This window comes from Sphaeramia orbicularis, chromosome 1 (assembly GCF_902148855.1).
Source record: "Sphaeramia orbicularis chromosome 1, fSphaOr1.1, whole genome shotgun sequence".
Classification (NCBI taxonomy): Eukaryota; Metazoa; Chordata; class Actinopteri; order Kurtiformes; family Apogonidae; genus Sphaeramia; species Sphaeramia orbicularis.
In genome coordinates, this window is record NC_043957.1 from 35,327,064 (window position 1) to 35,351,068 (window position 24,005).

Below are 24,005 nucleotides of genomic sequence, written 5' to 3' on the forward strand. Positions count from 1 at the left end.
TTGGTTGTTAGATTAACTATCTACTGAACCTTTCACAAAAGGTCAGCGTCTTAGAGGTTGTCTAAATGTGTGCCTGCCTCCTCAGGGATCTGAAGTTGGACAATGTGATGCTGGATTCAGAGGGACACATTAAGATCGCTGACTTTGGCATGTGTAAAGAGAACATGTTAGAAGGAGTGACCACACGCACCTTCTGCGGTACTCCAGATTACATTGCTCCAGAGGTAAGGCCGAATCCAAGATGTGTTTTTCCCAGTGTGTGTATGTATGTATGTATGTATGTGTGTATGTATGTGTGTATGTGTGTGTGTATTTTGTTTTGATGATTGAGGTCACTCCTGTCACTGTGTGGTCTGAGCTTGTGTCACCCTTGTGCTCCAGATTAAGGTCACTGCCCCAGGATGAGTCTCACACACACACACACACACACACACACACACACACACACACATGTGCAGATGATGTAAGTGTCCCAGTCAAACAGACGTCCAGTGTGTCTGCTGGCAAGTCCAAACTTAACCCAAACACACAAGCTGAGGCCTCCTTGTGTCCTCGTGGCTTCTCTGTTTCACATGATTTCTCCTTTAATGTCAGAATGCTGTTTCGATCACTTCAAAACAATTATTTAATTAACTTAATGAAGAAAAAAGATCTAATACAATTAATTTAGTGTATTAAATATTAGAATAGTAAAATATACTAAGAAGGTTATATGGATTTTGGGTATTTCTGGTCAAATCTTGTCCATTTGTAGCAGGATCTATGAATAAAACATGTCAAAGATCCAAAGGATACTGTTTGTATCTTTGACAAATACAAACATATCACCACCGTGGATACACTGGGTAACAGTTCAGCTGCGTATCCGGCTGATTGCTGATTGACATTGCCTTTGCCTCAGGCAGGTTGTCCAGAGCTCAAGATGTCTGTCCAGATTACTGGACGACTTGCTTTGATATTTTCTAAAGTCAGTATTACAGGCAATATTCAGGAGGGGAAACTAAGTACTCCTTAGAGCCTTATCAAACATGACAGACTACAACATCAGATGTTGACACAAATAAAATATTGTTATTTTACTGAGGAACACTAAACATTTTGATTATTTTGTTTTTTTTTATTAGAAATATACACAGTCTCTGTCTAAAAAGGGTCTGTAACAATCTTTAATGTCTTTACAATTTAACATTCATGTTTAACCCTTCATGCACGAATTACGAGAACCTTAATCAGAATTTTTTCCTGAGTGTTTTTATTCCTCTTTAGGCATGAAAAAACCAATGCAATTAAAAATTTTCTTCTGAAAAGTAAATAATAATAATTAAAAAATAACAATAATAATTTTTTTAAAAATTAAAAAATACATTAAAAATAATAATGAAAACAAAAATTCTTATGAACGTATTTTTCATGAAGTTGCAAAAATGTCCACTCAGCTGGACACCACATGTTTAATTTTTGACGCACAGAAACATGTATTTACTGATGAATTATGTGAAAACTATGGGGAGGGCTTATGATTCTGGGGCTTTATGCTCAAGAGAGATCTACATAATTTTACCAATTCTTGCCAGAAAGATATGTAGTGTCGTAAACTTTAATAAAGATATGTGTAAAAAACAAACAAACAACAAAAACAACGAAAGAACAACAAAATCCATGAATATACAAGAGAACAGCTGTAGAATAGCTGTCCACTGTAGTGACCAGTATGCATGAAAGGGTTAATATTTATAATAGCACATATAATGGTGACGTTGCTGATTGCAACCTGCTTAATTTGCCTCAGCCTCCCTGATGTAGATATAAATAGCTCTAAGGCACAGGTGTCAAACATGCGGCCCGGGGGCCAAAACTGGCCTGCCAAAGGTTCCAGTCTGGCCCGTGGGATGAATTTGTAAAATGCAAAAATTACACTGAAGATGTTAACAATCAATAGTGTTCAAATCATTTAGGTCAATTCAATCTAAAGTGGGTCAGAACCAGTAAAATACTGTCATAATAACCTATAAATAATGAAAACTGCAAATATTCCTCTTTTTTTGTGTAAAAAGAAGTAAAATTACACATGAATGTTTACATTGACATTCTGGCCTTTTACAAAAAGTCTGAAATGTGGAATTTTACCAATATTCTGCCTGTACTAAAAGTTTTGTGTATTTGTAGATCCACTGTAATCTGTAAATTGTGATGCACATGTATAAGTGATAAACAAGGCGTAATATTGTTAACATTGCACTTATTTTTTGTAAGAATTTTCAGGTTGTTCATATTATGCTCAAGTACAGTTCATAGATGTAACATTTTCATTACAGAATTTTACTTTTTTTCACTCCAAAACATACAGAAAGCTTTGAGTTGACATTTATAAGTTCTTATCCTATTATTTGTATTATTTTACTGGTCCGGCCCAGTTTTTATCATATTAGGCTACATGTGGCCCCTGAACTAAAACCAGTTTGACACCCCTGCTCTAAAGTAATAAAAAGATGATTTCTACTTTTAAGTGATTATACACTAATGCAGTGTTTTTCAATTTGGGGTCGTGACACCACGTGGGGTCGCCTGGAATTCAAATGGGGTTACCTGAAATTTCTAATAATTGATAAAAAAAAAAAAGATACTAATAAAAATATTTTTTTTAAGGATTCAATGTATATTTCATTATAATTAAAACACCGCACACTTTTCCGAATAAAAATCAAGTTCAAATAAAATGCAGGATATAATATCTGAGAGGGCATATCTTGATTGACCCAATCATGTGACCACATTCGTTACTATGCTTCAACCTGCACGGACACAGTCACAGTCAGAAAACTATATCGAACAGAGAATGGAAAGATTTCTTCGCCCGCCTGGCCCCACTAAGACATCTCCAAGAGAAAAAATGTCTCTGTTTTGAATGTCCAGGGTCACCAGAAATTTGTGATGTTAAAATGGGGTCATGAGCCAAAAAAGGTTGGGAACCACAACACTAATGACAACATGTTTTGAATATAAAAGATGTAATTTTTGGCTCATTTCAGTTGAACTTTTGTAACTTTTAAGTTGACATTTTGTTGAAAATACTGACCCAATACCCAAAATGTCATAGCATAAGGAAAGGCATTATGCTGGACTTGTCAGTGTTTATAAGTTACGCTCGGACTTAGTTTGTCCATCTCTTGGCCATTATCAGTTAGATGTCTTCTATTAAACAGTGGGCTAAGTTATCGATTCTCTCTAAAACACCCTCTGATAGACTGTGAGTTTAATTCCACCCCATGGATGCAGGGTGAACATGCTGTGACCGTTCAGAGTCAGTCTGACACTATGCACCAGTCAGGGATGACGCAGCAGGGGTTAGAGAAAGCTACTGTTTCCATAGCACTGTCAGCACTGCAGGACACAAGTCATACACCCATGATGTCGCACACTCCTTTTTCACTCAAGTCTGCATTTTAATATAATTATCTGTATGAACAGATTCTCTCAACTGACTGCAAACCCAATCATGCATACAAACACACAAAGCTCTTGCAAGTGTAGAGGCTGACCTTAAAATGGCGGTGACATTTTTCAGAGCTGATCTAGAGAAAGCGGTCCTTAAACTGATTATGACAGAAAGAACAACTACCAAGCAATTTTTATTATTATTTTTGCTCGTACATGTTAATGTGAATATTGAGACCCAGTAGGCATCTAGTAACAACTTGTACAGCTAATTATGTCAACTACTTTGTCTAATTGTGCTGTCTTTTAATCCTGAAATGCTTTGATGACTGTGAGACTTTGCCATTGATTTTAGGAGAGTAGTAAGCTCATCTTTAATCCACCTCTGACACTATTGGCATCTCCACCTTAGAAGGTGAAGCAACTGGAAAAAGTATCATCCTATAGATATTTGGGTTTGTGGGTGGACGATAAGCTACCCTTTAAAGAGCATATTGAGCACCTAGTAAAGAAACCTGAGGTCAGGCTGGGTTTGTATAATGAAAATAAAGTAGGAGAAGGCTTGTACAGGACACATTATAAGTACTGCCTCGTGCACACTGTGTTTATGTCTATCTATTGTCGTGCCTTGTGTTTTATCACTACCCATCACTCAATGATATGGTTTCCTGGACTTCAGTATTCCTGAGGAAACAAGATATTAGTATGTTTTTATTTATAAAGCACTGCTGATAACACTCCCAGCTTATATTTTTGTATATTTTTCTATCACCCTACCAACGCTGTTAAAACTTTGGGTTCCTCTGATGCTTCTATACAAGTTTCTAAGATTTATACACAACCTGGTGAATCAGCTTTCTCTTATTTTGCTCCTTAGTCTTTGAATAACCTCCAGAATATTCTACAATTAGTGTTTGGGTTTTTTTTTTTTTTCTCCTTGGGTGAACTTAAAACTCTGCTATGAACACCAGTAACGAAAGAGAATAATTGCTATGCTAGTTGAATTTTGTCTCATGTACCTTCCCTTTGTTTTTGTCATTTTTGCTTTTACCCTGTCTTTTTTCTTTTTTATTCTCTATATCTTGTAGGGACTGGTGTGCCCTTTTTCACCGGGTCTCCTTCAAATAAGAGATTGAACTCTTGTCAACACAGACATGAAAAACAACCTATTTCTTTTTTCATAAACACAGCATCATCTCAAGAAAATCTGTTTCCACACAAAACTACTGAAATACTGACAGTATAGGCTACATGGCAGGCCGTGGTGCTGTGTGCCACCAGGGAAATACATCAGAAATAGGAAAGAAGACATGGAGCATCCACATAAAACTCGTGCAATGTAAAAAGAAACAAACAAAACAAACAAGAAAGCACTCGGAGAGCGCAGACCTCCACCAAGGCAGATCACCCCCCCCACCCCCACCCCCATCACCAGAATTTATCATTTATTCCTTGTGCTACTATCACCATTTCCTCAAAATTTCATCAAAATCCTTCCATAACTTTTTGACTTATCTTGCTAACAGTCAAATAAACAAACCCAGATGAAACCTAAACCTCCGCTGTTCCTTGGCGGAAGGTAAAAAAAAAACATCCGCCATTGTTGCTGTTGTCAGCAGAGTTATTGCATGCAGGGTATTGTGTCATTGTTTCAGAAAAGATGTGTAGGGTTTGTAAACACTGACATGCGGAGTGGTAGTAGTGAGATTTGTTCACTCTGTATCCAGGTTTACTAGAAAAGCTCTCACGCAGACCTACGCCCAAGGCCAATCACCAACATGTAATCATTTGTTCCTTGTTCCAGTCCTCCAAACATTTCCTGAAATTTTCATGAAAATCATCCATAACTATTTGAGTTGTCTTGCTAACAGACAGACAGACAGACAAACCCAGATGAAAACATAACCTCCACTGTTACTTGGCCGAGGTAATAAACTAGTGTATTCAGGCACCCAAGTTCAGATTCTATGTTGATGAAACGCCCATATGAAAAATATGGGTACTCCTAAACTCCTCTCACTCATCCCTATTCTTAAGGAGCTTCCCAATTAAATACAGATTAAATATAAAGAACTATTTTACCAGAAAACCAATTTCTATCAATCATGATCCAATCTGAATTGGGATCAGGTGTTGACTCAACAAATCGTCCTGTTCTGGTTTATCACACAGACTAAATGTTTGTAGTTTTGGATTCAGCCCTTCATCCCTTCACTTTAATATGGACACCAAAGGACAGGTGTATATTGTGTGTGAGGTCACCTCAAAAAAACGTAAACATGTTGAATGTTTTGCACATATTTGTATCTCAGTATCTGCTAGCTCACACATACAGGGTGGGGAAGCAAAATTTACAATATTTTGAGGCAGGGATTGAAAGACAGTGTATGACCAATTAGTTTTTATTGAAAGTCATGAGAATTTACAGGGTGGGGAAGCAAAATTTACAATGAACATTTAGTTGTTTTTTCTCAGCAGGCACTACGTCAATTGTTTTGAAACCAAACTATATTGATGTCATAATCATACCTAACACTATTATCCATACCTTTTCAGAAACTTTTGCCCATATGAGTAATCAGGAAAGCAAACGTCAAAGAGTGTGTGATTTCCTGAATGTGCTCGTCACACCAAAGGAGATTTCAAAAATAGTTGGAGTGTCCATAAAGACTGTTTATAATGTAAGAAGAGAATGACTATGAGCAAACTCTTAGGAGAAAGTCTGGAAGATACTATTAAAGAAGAATGGGAGAAGTTGTCACCCGAATATTTGAGGAACACTTGCTCAAGTTTCAGGAAGCGTGGGAAGACAGTTATTGAGAAAGAAGGAGGACACATAGAATAAAAACATTTTCTATTATGTAAATTTTCTTGTGGCAAATAAATTCTCATGACTTTCAATAAACTAATTGGTCATACACTGTCTTTCAATCCCTGCCTCAAAATATTGTAAATTTTGCTTCCCCCCTATATTTGCCACAAGAAAATTACATAATAGAAATGTTTTTTATTCTATGTGTCCTCCTCTTCTCAATAACTGCCTTCACACGCTTCCTGAAACTTGCGCAAGTGTTCCTCAAATATTCGGGACAACTTCTCCACTTCTTTAATAGTATCTTCCAGACTTTCTCCTAATAGTTTTGCTCATAGTCATTCTGTTCTTTACATTATAACAGTCTTTATGGACACTCCAACTATTTTTGAAATCTCTTTTGGGTGAGAGTGCATTCAGCAAATCACACACTCTTTGAGTTTGCTTTCCTGATTACTCATATGGGCAAACGTTTCTGAAAAGGTATGGATAATATGTTAGGTGATTATGACATCAATATATGTTTTGGTTTCAAAACAATTGACGTAGTGCCTGCTGAGAAAAAAACAAATAAATGTTCATTGTAAATTTTGCTTCCCCACCCTGTACTGAGATAGTGAGAGCAGAAATGCTTTCACACTCGCCTTTCTCACACACCTGCCCACATGCTCAATTCTCTGTAGGTTGGAGTAGATATATGTGTAGCACCGGATCCCCCAGATATCAGCACACATGTGACAGCCGGTCGCCAACACACACAGCCATCCTCCCAAATTTCACTGTGTTTACTCTGACCTATATAGCCAGTCAATGGTAACTTCTGTCTGGGAGGAATGCTCACACTAATGTGAATTTACACCTCAGTGACTTTGACACAGAGAGAAGAGATAGCAAAGAGGGGAAAGAAAGGAAGAAGGGAACAGAGAGAAAACAGACAAGACATATGGTATTAAATCTGAGGCAGAAAGGAACAAGAGTGACTGGACTATAAAGGAAAGAAAGCACCGTGAAAAGAGAGATTGGCCTAGTAATGGCTCTGTGTGGCATTTATGGAGCAGTTGAGGATATTGAGCTGTCTTGACATGGGCCGTTTTCCTTCACACCCTAGTTGGTCTTCACTGCAGCAGGGCTGGCTCACTGCTTTCTATGAACTTTATTTGTGTCTATGATGAAGAAATTAAGTACAATATATGTGACAATTACAACCTGTTTACATTTTCATCATGTTGAGTTTTGATCATTCAGAATAAATCAACAAGTTATTTGTTGTTATATATTTCTTTATTTTCACAACCAGCCGAGAACACTTCATCGGGGACATTTACTCTCACGGCAATCTGAAATTATTATCTAAAGGAAATTAATTATGAACGATTTAAGTAAGATCAACCACAGGCTCATCTCTTTATGGCTTCATTGCTCATTTGTTATCAGACCCAGCTGGTTTGGTTAAGGCAGTGTTTTTCAACCTTGGAGTAGGTCCCACGTGGGGTCGCCTAGAATTTCTAGTAATTGATAAGAATTTTTAAAAAAAAATTATTAATAAAAAATATCTGGTGAGTTGAGAGAGACATCCCAATCCTTGAAAGACATGACAAACTGTGAAGCTGAAACTGAAACACTGTGGTACTGTTTATCTGTCAAATGTTCATCTGTGGTCGGTTTTTCAGATGCTGCAGCTCTTTCAGTTTCAGTTCTTGTTTGTTCAGTATTAATTGTCAGCCTTGTAAATCCAAGCTGGACTGACTGTACATATCGTGACCAAGGAAAATAAATTCTCAACTTTGTGCAGTAATCTACCCCCGAGCTTTTCTGCCTCCAACCGTAATATTTATACATCTATAGACTAAATGTCATCTAAAATCAATGTTTATTTGCAACATAGAGTAGCAAAACTATTACATGATCAAAAACTAATAAATTTTAGCAAAAAAAAACAAACAAACAAACAAAAAAAAAGTCTCTGTTTGGAATGTTTGGGGTCGCCAGAAATTTGTGATGTTAAAATGGGGTCACGAGCCAAAAAAGGTTGGGAACCACTGGGTTAAAGCTATACCGTATGATGTGGCATTTTACACTTTTCTTTTGTCATCTTAAAATGCTCCTAATAAGTGTATGTCAAACTAAATGTAAAGAAATCCACCAGGTATGAAACTCAAAATGTTTAATTCTCATATATTTCTAATGAAAGTCTGACCAATCATTTTATTCGGTCCGAATGAAGTAATTGGCCGAACCTGACTGAGCCTCGTCAATCACCATTCCGGCCGTCCAGCATCCGATCCATTATCGCCGCTCATATCGATATGTGTCCCTCTGAATCTGACGCTTCACTCGCGCTGCTTCTCCTGTCACTGACCATAGTCTACTGTCTAGGATGTGTATGGATAGAAACTGACATGCACATGTGGAAGGGATTAACCGGATTTAGAACAAACGACAACTGAGGGGCACAAACGGGAGTCTGATTAGTGAAGATGAAGATACAAAGTCCAGAAGTCAGTCTGTACTGGACTGAACAGGTCTGCATAAAGCTCAGCTTTTATGACGTGGGATCATACAGGTGCATGTACATGGTGTCACACAAGTAAGAGATGTAGGATGATAATTGTATGGACCTATGAAACCTCAAATGTCCATGGAAAATTTGCGGCGGGCCGTGCATTCACAGTGCGCGCGCCCATCCCCTGTCACTGCAGTGAAAACACTGGACCCAGTTACTGCACATACCAGGTCTACTGATGGAACAGGAGCCGTGGGCCCGCGGGAGGGGGATGATGCATCTCATTACTTAGGGAGGGGTCCCCGGACACACCAAAACGGACCGGACCTCCCCCTCTGCTTCCTCCTCCGTTTCCAATCGCGCAATCAGGTGAGAGGAGGAGAGAGGGGAGGAGCCTCAGAGCTCAGGCAGAGGGAAGGGGGCGGGGCTTTGGAAGGGAGGCGGGTTGTTCATGTTCAAACTTTTACTAATGCTGTGAGAAATGCCACATCGGTAGTATAGCTTTAAGGTATCTTGAGAGGGTTCTTAATCAATCAATCAATCAATCAAATTTTATTTATATAGCACGAAATTATAACAAAAGTTTTCTCATGACACTTTACTAAACCCAACAGAATCCTCCAGGAGGCAAACACTTGTGACCTGGTGACAGTGGAAGGAAAAACTTTCTTTTAAACAGCAGAAACCTGGGGCAGACCCTGACTCCTGGAGGATGGACATCTGCCTTGACCAGTTGGGTTTAAAGAGAGAGGGTAAAGGAAGGGAGAAAGAGATTGAGGGAGGGGGGAGAGAAGGGGGGAAGTAGGGGGAGACACATGGATGCACAACAAACTGAACTTGAACTGCTAAAAAGTAGAACAGCTGAGGTTAGTATGATTACCAATAGCTAGAACAAATGTTCATAACTGTTGTTTCTACTACTACAAATATGAGTACTAACAGTGGATATACTACTACTGTACTGTTAGTACAAGTAATAGAAACCTCTACCATCTATCTAACTATATAATAAACACAATAGCAGCTACATAGCTCTGGTTTTTTTTTCCATGTCTTTTCAAGTTTACTTCTCCAAAAGTTTTACGGACTAGGAATAGCAACCGTTTGTCATCACAAAGTTGTTGCTTGGCCACATGCTTCAGCTTTGGCAGCTCCAATTTTAAACCCTTCACCAATTACGAAGCACTCAAACCAGTGTTTTCAGATCAGGGCTATTAGTAGTCTTCAAAATCACTTGAGCTGTGGTTGGAAAAGTAGTGAGAATCTGGAAAAAATGAGGGGAGAGGTGGGGTGAGGAGAGAGTGTGAACGGAATGAGCACATGAGTTGAGTTGAGGACTGACTGAAGCACATACTGTAATACGAGTACATCCTTCCTTCAAACAAGAGGAAGTATGTACATTTTGGCCTGTATATAACAACTAGGGATGTACGATATAAAATTTCACATCACGGTTATTGGACCAAAATTATCATTATTATCGTGGTATTATTGAAACTGTGCTCAAAATGTTCAAAAGTACTAATGGCACACACTGAAATAATTTAACCAAGTTGTATTTTGAAAAAAACAAACAAACAACAATAAAATAATTGGCACAATGTGCCTTCTGTTGGCAGAAAACATTCAAAACGTTAACCCTTAGTAGTCTGAGTCTATTTTGTCCGTTTTTTCAGTACTTTTGATTTTGCCTTTATATACTATATAAACAAATGTTTACTATACCCATGGTTTGGTATCTTTTTTTTCAGCACAGCTTCATTTATATCATCTGCCTGTTATATTTTCACTTTAATCTACTATATCAACATAAAAGGACAAAAAACACACAAAAAATATAAAATCCGATTTGAAAAATGTGTATAATTTATTGCATAAATAATACAAAGATGCTTAACGAACCTTTCAAAGACTTTAAAAGTGGATATTGGTTCCAAATATTAGGTATATAAAATTAAAATAGTAATGAATTAAAACTATACTCAAATATTCGACATAAAAGCAAAGCTTTACATGGGTTTTTTTTCCCCTAAAAGTGCAGTAATCAAACACGGTTATCATGATAATTAGAATTTAAACGGTAATACTAACCGCCTGCAATTTTACTGTGGTTTATTGTTATACCGGTAATCGTTACATTCTAATAACAACTAATAAGTACTATTTATTAGGGGTGAAACGGTGTACTTGTTTGTACCGAACTGTTTTGGCCTTCGATACAATACAGAGGTGTACAGAACGAATACATGTAGTTTATGTGAAGAACTTAAACACTGGGGAAGTAGGGTGGGCACAAGCAGAACCCATGTACGGGGTTATATACATTCAGCACCACTGCAAAAAAACCCAAAACATAACAACAAAGAGTATAACAGAGGTACAGGAGCACAGGTCGGACATTCGAAGCATGTTTTTTCACTTTCAGTTTTAGGTTTGTTGCAGCTTTTGTGGCACAAAAGAGTCCACGGGTTCCTTTATAGCAAGACGGTTTTTATTTTTTGACTTAAGTTGGCCACATCAAGTGAACCTGCTCCTCTTCTCCTTCATGGCCTCTGCTGTGGTGTTACTGTGAGGGCACATTCACATCACCTCAGGGAATACTGTGTGAGGCATTCACAAACACTCAGTAAATTACAGTGTTTGCCATAAACAAACATTGAACATTCAGAAATACAAAAATATACAACATGTGGGGTGCCTGTTAATGCACAACTGACGGAAAAATATTTTGTAGAAATGTCCTGTGTCCCTTAGGTAGTACAGGAGTGCACCCCCCCATAAGCCCCCCCGTAGTGAAAATGTATCGCTCTGAAGACCGCTATACCCAAAACGTACCAAACCGAAATTTCTCTGTACTGTTACACCCCTACTATTTACAGTTACATTTAATATTTATATTCCCCATAACCCCTTAACCCTAGCCTCATCCAGATCAGTCAGACTAATGTGATCCATGAGCACTCTCCCATAAACTACAAATGCATTTATATCAGTAATAAATGTACACAAATACACATTTGTATTTTTCAGGAAAATAGAAAATCACTTTAGAGAGGAACTGCATACTGTAATTACATCTTTGAGCTGTAATGATAATTTAGGCCTGAGAATACAGAAAAATCTACCCTTTATGGGTGAAAATGGGCCCAATACACTACTTTCTGTTTCAAAAATCACTCAAGCACTGTAGTCTTCTTTGCATCATTACTTTATACACTGTTGCTCTTAAAGTTAGAGTAAAATATTTTACCTCTTCTCATGAAAAGATTTTGACAATGTGACTTATTTCTGATAGATAAAGTGTAACTGAGACTCAGTAATCATTGGACCTGGTCAAAGGTGATTACTGATGTGTCTAAATAGGAATAAAAAGAGGAATGTGTACAAAGAAAAAACTATTCCAACTTTATGGGCAACAGTCAAATATAAAAATCAATGTTAACACCCTCTAATCTGAGGTGTGCAGCTGGGGGCCAGATCCTGTCAGAAAGTGCCACATGATGGAAAGGAAAACCAATGAAAATACAGTTTAAACTGGCACACAAAACCCATATAAACCCTTTCACAGCCTCAGTTGGTTGTGTGTGGACGTGTCTTATGATTGCCTGGAATGGGGATGTCCATGAAAAATTCTTGTCTCATGATTCCACACCTTCCCCCTCAGCACCTTGTTTACTTTTTAAACACTTTTCTAAATCATGCACTGGGTGTGGACTCACAGCAATGGGTAACTTCATAAAAAAAAAAAAAAAAACTTAACAGAACTGGAAGTAATTAATACCTGTGATATTCATCTGAATAGGACCCGTGTAAGACTATTCTGTGGAGTTGCCTCAGGTTCAGCCTCAGGATCTCAACATCTGGCTGTTACATAAATCCATTTGATGTACATAAGTATGGGAAGAAAACAGTTTCTTTATAAGTTGAAGAAAAGATCTGTTCTTTTCTCTCCCCTTTAAGCTGCACAATTCATCCTGATGACATGTAAAAGCGTGCTGTTTCATACTGCTGTGCTACTTCTAGTCTAGGATGCTCATGTAAACCCCAGGGCTGCTCATTAATATCATCAGTGAATGAAACCAACCACTGCCAGCCCATACAGTAGTGAAGAGCTTTCAAAAACACACACTACACCATAACCTGCTGCACACTGTATCTGCTCCATAGCACACACTTTCCAATAACAAATAACAAAGCTGATAGCCACATTACACTCTTTTACAGTGTTGGTCATTGTGAGCCATACCAACATGTTTTTACTTCAGCATCCATATGGAGGACGAAAGTTACAGGAGCAGAGGTTGGAGCTTGTGAACATTCACACATGCATGAACGTGTGTGTGCGCATGTGATTGTGTGTATGCGGTGAGGAGGGTAGCCTTGAATAGCTAGCAGTCTGATCCGAACTGTCATGTAACATTAAGCCTAATGGGAGAGAAATGTCTGCAGCGATGCCCATGCACATGCACACGCATACAAATATACACACAAACAAGCATGCATGTACGCATAGACTGTTTGAGACAGTAGCACAGGTACACAAATAAACACACACAAAAATATGCTTTGACCTCGGCAAAGACATTAGAAAATGAGGATATTCTGAATTATTTTTTAATGATGTATAAAGATTATAGTGCACAAATACACACACACACAGATACACACTTTGTGCAGTGAATCAGTGGAGCTTTCCTGGCCAGAGGCTTTTATACCATAAAGTAAAAAATAACACAGGATGAGAGCAAGGAATGTCAGGAACAGGTCAGGCTTGTCTATTTCCATCACATGTAACTGGGCAAAGACTGAGCACTTTATGAATTTATCATCCTTGTACAAACAGCAAACGCAACATACACTCTTCTACATAATAGATAAGTTCTAGGCTTAGCATGCCAGTTAAGACCACGAAGGTCACCCGCGCCGGAAAACTGTAAATGTCCGCTGGTGTTGTCGCAGACAGAGGATGGGTGGCAAGGGCAGCAAGTCACCACAGCGTCACATTAGCACAGAGCTCTACAGGAAGGCATGAAAGTGATCTAAGCAGTCACTTTTTGCTGAATATAATTGCCTTCTCTGCCTTTTTGTTTTTCTTTTCTTTTGTGTACCACACAGGGCTCTCAGAGCAGCTTTTCCATGCTTTTTTTAATGTTTTTTGTTGTTTCCTTACTCCGCAAGACACAGTGATGGGAGGGATAAATGCATCGTAAAACCCAGTCTGAAATGCAACGAGAACTGTCATTTTATTTGCATATGCTATGCACTGATACTCAGCATGCAGACATTTAACTCACCAGAAGGCTGTGCATTCTTATTATTCATCTAACCATCAGTTATTCTCAGATTAATATGTGTCAGTTTTGGTGCTTAGTTTGTAAATTTATCACAAGTCATATCGTCATTGTAATTTGACCGAGGCTGTTGCACATCACAGATTTTCCCCATATTCTGCATGCATACGTGATAATTAATCTAATATAACTTAATCTATAGTTATTAACTTCATTCTCTGAACTGATGGTGGACACCAAGAAAAGGAATCTGAGGTATTTGAAAGATAGAGCATTATATTCAAGCTATCACACCAAATTTAACGTCACATCATCTGAAAGCCTTGAATTTATGTACACAGATTTTGTTGTGTGTTAGATTTCAAAAAAGCTCTGCAACAAATTGAAAAGTACTAATGTTCAGACACAGTTTTATTGTCATTCAATCAGTAGTGCATGATAGACAAATATAGTTACTCAGGTCTTGGTGAAAAGATAAAAGGATAAAATATAACATAAAATGTATAATAGCTAAATAAATAGAATAAAAACTACCATAAATTACCCCAAAAGGATACTAAATAACTTCAAAATATTGCACAATATACAGCAACAGTAACAGTTAAATTGATGGTGCATGAAGGAGCAACATGAGCAAGCAGCAACAGTGAAATAAAGTGACAGTAGTGACTTTAGCAGCATCATGATCTGTTGATAAGTATATGGGGCAGTATATGGTGGGGGGGGGTGGGGGGGGGGGGCAAGTTCAATAGTCTGACTGCATCTGGGTAGAAGCTGTTTTTCAGTCTGAATGTTTTTTGCCTGGATGCAGCGCAGCCTCCTTCCAGAGGGCAGGGGAGTGAACAGTTGGTGTTCAGGGTGATGGGGTCAGGAGGATGCAAGAGGCTCTCTGTCTGCATCTGGTGGTGTAGTTCGAAGACTGGAAGTTCCAAGATCGATGTAGCTTTGGTGGTTTTGCCGCAGTTTAGTCCCATTAACAGCAATAATTTTAGTGTCTTGGTGGCGATGACATGACAAAGAAACTTGTCACCTCATGATTTTCCACACCATCTGACTGTTGTCCTTGAATCCTCTCTCTTCCCCTCCCTTCCACTCCCCTCCCCCTCTCCTCCCCCTCTATCTGCCTGTTTCAATTTCTTTTCTTTTCTGTTTTTGTCCCATGGCATAAGCCGACGCAGGGCTGCAGGTCAGAACTGCGTTGACCTGATGTCTCTACACCGCTTTCCATGCTTAGTTCCCTGTTGTACATGATTTTGCAAGAAAGACCTTGAGGTCAATTCCCAGTGACACAGCACAACAATATGCCATGTTACAGTAGGATTTAAATTATCCTCTGTCTAGTATTGACCTACTTCACCCTATCATGGTAAAACTGTCTCATATTAGTAAACCAGTACTGTATCAGATGTGTGGCATGTATAAACAGTAGTAGTAGTGCATATGAGATGTTTCTGTTTGTGGCAAGTAAGTGTTGTCCAATGCTATACATTCCCTCCCTCAGCCATATTGAAATATTTCAACAGTGGCAGCACAAATCTTATGTGAAAACAAATCTTCAGAGTGCATGTCAAAATGTGTTGGCAGCTGTCAAGTCAGACTGTAGGTCGACATGAATTAAGCAAGAAGCAGGGTTAAACAGGCACGCTCAGAGGATTTCACCCAGAGCTTTCCTCCCGCAGAATCCTTGACCTGCAAGCTAATTAAAAACCCTGAAGTAAAGGACTTTTCCCCACTGTCTTATTACCAAAGACACGAGGAATCGGAGGATTAACTTAGTGCTTTTCAACCTTCTCAGGCACCGTGCTCATTTTCAGGCAAGAGGATGAAGATATGGAGCCTTAAACACATTTTACTGCTGACGGTGTTCATCATTTAATCTCTGTGCTGGCCCTCTGGGTGACGGTCTTATTCTCATTATGCTTCATGTGGATGACTCCAGACACATTTCAATCAGGAGGAACACATGAAGTGGGAAGAGGTGTTTTATCTTTTATCTACAGGAAGTCAGACATCACCATTTAACCCATAGGGCCAGATCTGCTAAAGGTTTGGGTGTATTAAAACGTGTGCAAGCTTATTGCACACGCAAAAAACATGTACAAACTGATTTACTAACAGTGTGCACTGAGGGTTGCGTCTTTCAAAGGTTGCGTCTTTCATAGCGCGTCTGCATCCAGTTAGTACATTTGCCACAATGAATATGCAAAATGGGGTGTTTCCATGCAGTTGTGCATAGGGATGGGAATCGTTAAGAATTTAACAATTCCGATTCCATTATCGATTTTGCTTATCGATCCGATTCCTTATCGATTCTCTTATCCATTCTCTTATCGATTCCCATTGGGTGAGGGAATAAAAGAGTACAAACGGGTGTGTTTGCATGAATTGTCTTTTATATTTCCATCTCTGCACAGAAAATATAACATATACAGTATGTACAAATAATAATAACAGATGACGCCGGGCCTGGTTCGGGGGAATGGAGGGCGGGGGCGGGGCAGTGGCATGCAGTGAAAGTGAAACTAAAGACGCATTACCAATTCCTCTATTGCCGCATTTCTACAACGTGGAACCAGTTCAACTCGGCTCGACTTGTCTTGTGTTGTTGTGCACCTCATTTCCTTTCCCCTACCTTCGGAAACTTGTATTTGGGTACGACGTTTGTTGCCCGCACTGGAACCGGAACTGGGCCTGGCATTCACTGTGCCGCTACATTTACAAGCGCTGCTAAGTATCGAATCAAATACATGACATTCCTGTAAATGAGTCACATGCTGTGGACAAATGTTTGAGCAGATTGGAGGGATTCCACCCTTTTGAAGACATGGAAACTTAGCAAGTGTTACAAGTAAGCGGACCTGGTGTCGTCTTTTTAGACCGTTTCTGCCTCAACACCATGTTGGCTACGTTCTGACCAAAACAATGAAGCGTATGCGTGATGTCATCGCGCATGTGCAACAACGGCAGAATCGATAAGCAGAATCGTTAAGCAGGCAGGCAAACGATTCCAAGGATTCAAGCTACTGGGAGCCGGTTCTCAAAAGACCGATTCTCAATTCCCATCCCTAGTTGTGCTTGTGCTGGGAGGAGAAAATGTAAATATATTAATTTAGCACACGCAAAGTGATTTATCAAACCCAAAAGCAATTTTGCTCATAGAAAACTGCGTCTATATTTAACACGTCTCAAGGGAGGTGCAAATGATTTGTATGTGTAATTGCGCTCACATGGCTGCAGTTGAAATGATGAAACAAGATGCAGAGAACGCATTTTTAATTTTAATATAATTGAGATGTATGCACCACAACACACACACACACACACACACACACCACACACTTTACGGGACTCTTTTCCACTCTTGATGATTGTGATTAAAAATACGCACCAAGATTAGGCTACAGTGGGACTAAATTATGTGCAACCTGACAGTCATTCAATCACTAACTACCCCCCCCCACCTTTAAAATGAAAAATAAATGAATAAATGAGTCATGCAATACCTCTATGACAAAACTCCTCCAACATTACATTTCTGTGTGTCTGGATCATTCAGTGCACTGTTACTATTAGTGCTAGCGTAGCCACAGCAGTTTAGCACACCCAAATCCTCATTTAAATAGGGGCGGTCTCCAAGACTTGGTACCTTTTGACATTTGCGCAAGCAGTCTTTATAAATCATCCGCAAACCACAGTTCAACCCACACGCAAAATTCTAGATTGTGCACGGAAATTAGTACACACAAATTGGGATCTTAGTAGATCCGGCCCATAGTGTACAGAAATAACAGAATACCATAATTTTCATTTTCTCTATATGGCCTCCATCTGTTTTAAAAGGGATCAGATTTTGCTAGACCCACTTTTATTAGTCTTTGGTACATTTATTTGTGTATTTGGACCCTAATAATCAAAAAGTTTGAATTTGAACCCTCCAGGTGCTGCAAAGCTATCGTTATATTAATTTTGGCAAAAATTGAGTGGATTTCTACAATCTGTTTTGTTACATTTTTATAACTAATTACAACATTTGCACATAAGGTCAAGACTTTCCGATGAACAGTTCTCTTAGTACGATATAATTGTTTGCCAGCAGCAGCGGTTGTAGTCCATACTGAAAATATGCCCAAACTTTGAGCTGATTAACTAAAATGTTCAGTTATTGGTTGTATTGACAAACACAAGTGGTTGAAGGGGACAGAGCAGCACAGTCAGCAACCTGGAGGGGGTGGGGCATGAAGTGGCTCATGTGCATTTAAAGGGCCAGCGCTCAAAACGACCTGTCTCATGTCATTACTCAAAATAGGTTTGAGGATGGACCTGTGGAGCTGCATTAATGAAGAATTCAGACCCAAGCAGAGCATTTACAGTTTATGTAGACCACAGGGAAATGTTAAAATGATAATTCCATTTTAAAAAAGCAAAATATCACTCCTTTAATGAGATGATCTGTATAATGTAGAATAGCAGAGTACAAATACTATCCTCCATGTTTGAAGTCGAAGGAACTCATTTAAAATAGAATGATAGTGCATCCTTATCAATGCCCCCTTTTTACAAACCTTTCTGAAGTTGCACCAGTTGCTCTCTGATGTGTTGCAGCTCATCTCTGTGTTCAGTGTCATCTCTGTGGGCATTCACTGGTCTCAACCTGACTATATGTGATAATGATAAGTCTCTGTGAAGGTGTTGTAATATTCAGACAGTGTTTAGTCGTCGAATTACCTGTGAGTCAAACATTCACATCATCACACCATACAGATTTAAGAATTTCTTGCTATGAACAGCATATTACAGTAATTTCTTTCAAATATCCCTGGGAGTTTTGGACAAACCGTGTCAATTTGCATGATTGTAGGACAGTTTTAGCATTGATAGACATGTCTTCATTTTGTATTTATGTGTATGTGGCTTTACATGTCCTCCTGAGACTTTCTTTAAACATGTCTTTATATTTTTATACATTTTTTTTTACTGATTTATTTCCAGTATGGAAATGGTACAAGCTTCCTGAGTGCTACTAACTGACTTCTTTGCACAACATAATAGAGAAATGAAAATGCAAGGAAGTAAAAAATAATAATACACACAAAAAAAGAAAAAGAGTCATATTCGAAAAGGAGAGAGAAGAAGCATAGCTGTATATACATATACACCCATATACATACCCATGCACATACACTTACATTAAATGATTGTCTTGCATTAAATAATTTTGATTATCTTGATTGGAACAGCAGATGCAACAGTTTTTTTGTTTTTTTTTTTTGTTAGTAAAGCTGTGAAACTCCTGTCTCCTACAGGACAAACATGCACTGCTGGGTCTCAAGAGGATATACACTAATAAACATAGTTATTAAATAGAGAAAATATGATATATTAAGAAGAACTCATCATATCACATGGTGTGAGCTTGTTATATAATAGTTTACCACATTTGCATGATGATGTTCAAGAAGATTTGTGTATTCACATGCCAGTGTGTGCACATGCTCCCTGTAAGTGAATAAACACGTGGATGTACTGTGTGTCCAGAAGGTTCCAGTCACCCCTCAGGGCAGTGTTATGACTGTGTAGTGCTGAGCTGAAGGTGGGTTGGCCTGCGTATGTTTGTTGGCGCCCATGGGCAAAGCAGAGGTCAGGGTCCTGAGCCATAAGGAGAGTTGAACACACCCAGGTTTCCCATGATCGTAAACAGAACACTGGTGGTTATCCAGTCATTATGTCAACACAGGTTTTATGAATTTATCAACAAGTACGATGGGTTAGCACTAGATGACACAGACATTATTTGGAGCTACAACCCTAAACAAATATGAGGAATTAACAAAATAAAATAGACTAAAAGCAGCCAGGAAGGAAAGCTGGCAAGAGGAGTCAGCTGTGTTAGTGTGTCAGTGAATATTCCAACATAATGATTGAAGTTCAACAGCAGATCAATATCACAGCCCCATCACTAGACATGAGTAGATCGGACTATAATACAGTCATTAATAAGTGGTGCCAGGCACAGCAAATCCCGCCCTCAGCACACGTATTTCGCTCATTATAAGTAATGGGAAGATTTTTTAAAAATCATTAAAAAAAAATGTAACTTTGACCTACCTTTTCCCCAAAATGTAAGGTCAAGGTCAAGGTTACTTTATTTATAACCCATAGGTAGATTTGTTTGCAGTCTAGGTGATTGCCTTGGGCATTACAACAACACTTACACTGAACATGCAAGACAGGCACTTGATCACGCTTACAGACAGGACAAAAAGACAGGACAAAACAAAAAACAAAAAACAAAACAGTAAAGTGCACAGTGTTCCACCATTCATATCGGTATAAGCAGCATGGATATAGCAAATAAAATAGGTGAGATCAAATAAATAAAAACAAGATGCAATAAAACATAATAAAAACCAGAAAAGATAAACAGTATAAAACAATACAACAATCCGGGATAAAAACCTGAGTAAGAACATACAAATAATAAAAATTAAAAAATTGGAAGTCACATAATAATAAATAGATAAAAATAATGGAATAATAACTAAATAAAGTTAGTAAAGTGCAATGTCACTATTTCTATTGAGCTCAGTGACAGGGCGACAGACAAAGCTATTGTAAGGACATCTATTCTGGGTCCTGGCAATCCATAACCCAATCTGGTATGAATCGAACCAATAGTTTTGCTGGTAGAAGTGTTACAAAGAAACGATCCAAACCAAAAACAATACCCCTTGCCTCTCCATCTGGGGGTGGGGTAATAATTCCTTAGATGTATGTTATGTTTAAGACAACTTTAGTGTTATTCTTTCAGCTGCAGTCCTCGGTTTTATTATATGTAAATGGTCAGAGAACCAGTACAGAACAAATATTAAAAACATCATTCAAACTAATAAGTTACTGTCAGATTATATTAGACCAACAAGTACAAGGTTTTAGCATTTTAATCCATAAAGACTCAAACATCCCCGTCAAACCAAAACCATCTACTCATCTAACATTTTTAATACTGTTGATCCCTAATCCTATCAATACATGTAAATAATTGGTGTAAAATACAGTTTGTCATCTTTTCATAGTCATCAGATAGGACCCATTTGATGTTCAGAGGCTTGGTAGTTACCCATGGAAACACCATCATCTTCTACAATATTGATTCACCAGTAAAACCCATGGAGTTGGAATCAAAGACAGTGGGATGGAAACACTTGGTATATGTTGAGTTAATGGTACATTTTCTGAAAAAGTCACTTTTTCTTCAGTTTTCTCTGTTTCTGATATAGTAACGCTCAACTTTAAGCTGAGCTTTTTTGAACATCTACATGAACAGTGAATTGAATATAAGAAAACACCTGATTTTCACTGAAAAAAAGCAAAATGCAGAGAATAATATAATAACAAATGGGGATAAATCATTAAAGAAAAGTTACAGAGAGAGAAACAATTTGGGAACTGCCACAAAAGGAGCACTGGGTCTTTATGGGTTAATTAGGCTTGTTTAAGGTTAAGTCATTTAACAAAGTAATTCTGAGCTCATAACACCATTTTCCAAGAAAACTGACTGATCAGTAGGCAGTGCTTTTATTTTGTGGGAGCTACTATTGTATTATAACATGTAATGGTGCAGGTTAGGTTTGCAGCATAATTCACATGTGAGTTTATCCCTTCAAAAATGAATGCCCTTCATGAAGGTGAAAACACAGGGTTAAAGTTGAAGTTACCTGCTCTGTAGTATATTAGGTTTAAAGCAACAGCAGTTATGGAGTGATACAGAATAGAAATGCTCTCATACAACTGTGCATGTACATGTACACAGTATATGTGGGTTTGTGTACATGAGTCACATGCAGGGTAGGTTTCATTCAAAGGAGATGACTCGACATCAGGACTTCAGGGTGTCCGTAGCACAATAGGTCAGAGGTTACTCAGAAAAGGTCATAAATGTATGACAGGATGTAAGGAAGCACACCTGGAGTTATTTGTGTGTAGCTGCATCCACTCAGTGCTTGTATGAGAGGAGGCTCCAAAGATGGTGGGTGTGTGACATGTAAATATTAGGGACAGGAAGATTATCCGTATGTACCGATACACTGACACACTCGTGCATGATCCGAGTGCACCAGTAGAGAAGCTGTGAGTGAATGAAAATTTTGGAAAGATCTCGAGATGGTTATTGACTGTATCGATAAAATTCAATCCATTCAATAGAATATATTTTTACTTGCATTTAAAAGTGTTACTGTTTATTTGAGTAAAGTTTTTCTTTTCGGAAGACCCACGTTAACGTGCACTGTGCGGATTTGCGGAACAAGTGTCACGAACTTTGCCACAGATGCACTGGCAGTGGAGTTGAATACTATATTGATTCAGCACGAAAAAGTTAGGATGCCTCCTTTACATCTTGGTTTTCTTCACCATATCTAAATATCTGGATTTTAATCTTTATTTTAAACTCTACTAAAATGTGGAGAAAATATACCTAAAAAGACGAAACAAAAGAAATGCCATTTAAAATGTGTGGTGAAATGTAATTAATGATTTATTTATGAGGAAAAAGTTAATACACTCTTGTCTTCATTATTTAAAAGATAGAATCCTGAAAAGTCTCTCTAACAATCTTCAGCGCAGCTGGTTGGACCTGACCAGGTGCATTCAATCCACGGTTGTGTGCGTTCAATCAAATATATTGATTTACCAACATATTTACAAAGCATTTCTTTAGTTGGTCTATAAAGATTTAATGGGGGGCGTCCTAACTATTTGACGCGACTGTATTGAGGCACGTGTTCTGAAATTGCACAAAAGCCAGTTTGTGAACAAGTCATGGTTTCATTTGATAATAATAATCAAGCTCATTGGAATTGCACTGCATTATTCTTTACCAGAATGAATGTGTTGAAATCAGAATGGCTTAATCACTCTGTATTGTGATTTGGGTGTGAATCGTATTGCATCGTTTGGTGGCACGCACGTATCTTTGTAATAGTTTGTATCGCAGATGATGTATCAAGATGTTATCATATCAGCCTTACAACTAAGATTCGCAACCCTAGTAAATACGCATGTCTTCAGAGCAGTGTGATCCCTGGAGAACATGGTCAGAGCGGGTAAAAGCTCTAGGCCTGGACAATGTCAGAGTAACCCACAGAAAACATTGTGTTGGCAGAGAAAAGGTCACACTTACAGGGGCCAAGATGTTTACTGCATATATCCAGATAAGGTACTTGACTAAGGAGAATAGAATAGAATAGATAGAATAGAAATAGAATAATAGAATAGACATAGAATAGAATAGAATAGAAGCCAATCACTGCAAACCAGAATCCACAATCACCATAATAAAACAAATATGTACAGGTTTAAATAAAAGTTTGCATAGTAAAATAAAACTAAAATAAGAAGAGCTTAAAACAAAATATGGTAATTATTTCACATTATCCAGTCCTATTGAGGGTGGGAAGGATGGTAAGTTATGTTTGGGGGATATCAAGGGTTATAAAGGTCTAATGTCACAGTAATTGGTCTGTAAGTTTAATACAGAAGTGGACTATTATATGTGATCATTAAATGTTTTCTATGCACACTTTCTGTTCACAGATCCACTATATTCTATGTCAGGTAGTCATATGTTACTTCTACCTGTCTGCAGCACATTGTGACTTGCAACACAACCAGCATCTAGTAAGATGATTAATTTGTTCTTGAGCGTACAGGGGTTGGACAAAATAATGGAAACACCTTCTATGATGCCACAATGTTAGGTGTTTCCATTATTTTGTCCAACCCCTGTATTTCCACCCTGAAATCCACCACTTCATTAATGTCAGTGCTCTGATAACACCGCTGACATGACGGGGTGCAGTGGATAGCACTGTCCCTCACAGCAAGAAGGTCCTGGGTTCCATTCTGACACCAACACCTTTCTGTGTGGAGTTTGCATGTTCTCCCCGTGTCGTGGTGGTATCCTCTC

General features: G+C 38.3%; 1 protein-coding gene and 1 pseudogene across 1 annotated transcript in view; one reads left to right on the forward strand and one right to left on the reverse strand.

The window, feature by feature from the left end:
* The window catches only part of prkcaa (protein kinase C, alpha, a), a 278,370-nt gene that overhangs the window by 86,506 nt on the left and 167,859 nt on the right, over positions 1–24,005 (reverse strand).
* The window catches only part of LOC115420810 (protein kinase C alpha type-like), a 38,351-nt pseudogene that overhangs the window by 9,094 nt on the left and 5,252 nt on the right, over positions 1–24,005 (forward strand).